General features: G+C 22.2%; 1 protein-coding gene across 1 annotated transcript in view; it reads right to left on the bottom strand.

The window, feature by feature from the left end:
• The window catches only part of LOC107629948 (ribosome-recycling factor), a 51773-nt gene that overhangs the window by 45912 nt on the left and 4057 nt on the right, over window positions 1-1804 (bottom strand). The window lies entirely within an intron of this gene.

The raw sequence follows: 1804 nt of genomic DNA, 5'->3' as shown, positions 1-1804 counted from the left end.
ATGACAAAACATTGAAAATATAAAATCTTAATTATCTTAATTTGATCTTTATTTTTCTACAAAATTGGAAAAACGGAAAATTTTTAAAATAAATCAAAATCTGAAAACACAAATCAAACAAGAAGTCGATCATTTTAAAAGAAAACTATATCCAACACAAAATAAAGAATCCTGAAATTAAAGAGAAGCAGGGATTACTAAATTGAAAACTTACCTTCAAACAGACACGGAGAGAATCAGAGAACAAAATTTTGTGTTATATTTATAAAAGTCAAAATAAAAAAAATAAAACGGCTTAATCAATTCAAATTTATTTAAATTTGTTTATTTTAGTTCAAAGTAATTTTCCAAATAAAATCAAACTGATCATATTGATTTGATTCAGAATATAAATACTTTTGTTTTTAATCAAAATCAACTTAAACTGAACCGGTGCAAACGGAGTTTAATTTAGTAAATTTATCTCGTAAAAAAAAATTAATGAATATTGTGTTAACATAATTATATATCCTACTTATCTATTATAGTTTAAGAAAATTATCACATATACTCTGACAGAAAATAGAACATAAAGTTTATGTGTACAAAAGTTATCCAGTAGAGATTTATTTTTTATTGAATGGGAAAGGACTAAATTAATCATATTTAAAGAAAGAAAATGTCAAAAAAGATAACTTTGAAAGCAGGTAATCAGCTTGTCGCTGATTGATATAAAACAAATGACAACCTTGAAGATAGTGGGCCATTATAATTTTTTTAAAGTCCAATGCTACTGCTACTTACTTGCATGATTATTGAAATTTGAAAATATTAATGCTATTATTTATTGTGCAAACTCCACTAGATTAAGGTCCAGTTTGGGTAACTAACTTAATTAAGTTTCTTTTGATAAAATAACTTAAACAATAAATGACTCTGTTAAAAGTAACTTATAAATAAATTATTTTGTGTTTGGATTTTTAACTCTAAAAGTACTTATTTTAAAGAAATGTAATGAAAAGTAGAAGTATTATGAGAGAAGTCATTTTTTTTAACTTCTCCATAAGCTCCAAAATAGCTTCTTAGAAAGTTGCAATTTGGTTTTGAAAATTGCACCCGACATTAATACTACTACGTTTTATAAGTCAAAAGTTAAAAAAAGTTACTTCTAGAGTTTCCCAAACAGACCCTAACTTCACTTGACTTTTTTGTGTGAGGAATTAACTTTATTTTAATCATATTAAAAAGTTGTAATATTTACATTTGATAAATTAAATTAAAAATAATTTTTAATAAATAATTTTTAAAAATAATAATAAATATATTTGATAAAATAATTTTTAAAAATAATTTTTAATAAACACAAATAATAATAAACACGAAATGGCAAAAATAATATATCCGCAATTTGAATCTTTTTAAAATAAATAAAAAATTATATTTAATCTTTGAATTAATTTTTTAATTTTTTACTGTTTTAAACATTCTGTAGTTATGTAATTATGTTACAAATAGCTATAGCTCACGCGCTAACTATAAATAAGGGAAAAACAGCTATAACGGAGCTGCTGGAAACGCAATAAAAGTATAAAACAATAACGTAGTTGTTGATAGCCTAATAGTGTGATAATGAGTTTAATGCTGGTATATTTACCATATGTGTATTATTATAACGTTTTAACATTAATATTATGTACTCGTATTATTCTATTTATATAGTTAATTAAATATTCAATTTGAAAAAAAAAATAATGATTTCAATTTTTAAATTAAAAAATTACAATTTAAAATTTTAAAATTATTCAAAATATATACAAAACCTCTT

This window comes from Arachis ipaensis, chromosome B03 (assembly GCF_000816755.2).
Source record: "Arachis ipaensis cultivar K30076 chromosome B03, Araip1.1, whole genome shotgun sequence".
In the NCBI taxonomy this organism is placed as follows: domain Eukaryota; kingdom Viridiplantae; phylum Streptophyta; class Magnoliopsida; order Fabales; family Fabaceae; genus Arachis; species Arachis ipaensis.
The sequence above is the reverse complement of the archived record's forward strand: the minus strand, read 5'-3'. Positions and strand labels throughout refer to the sequence as shown.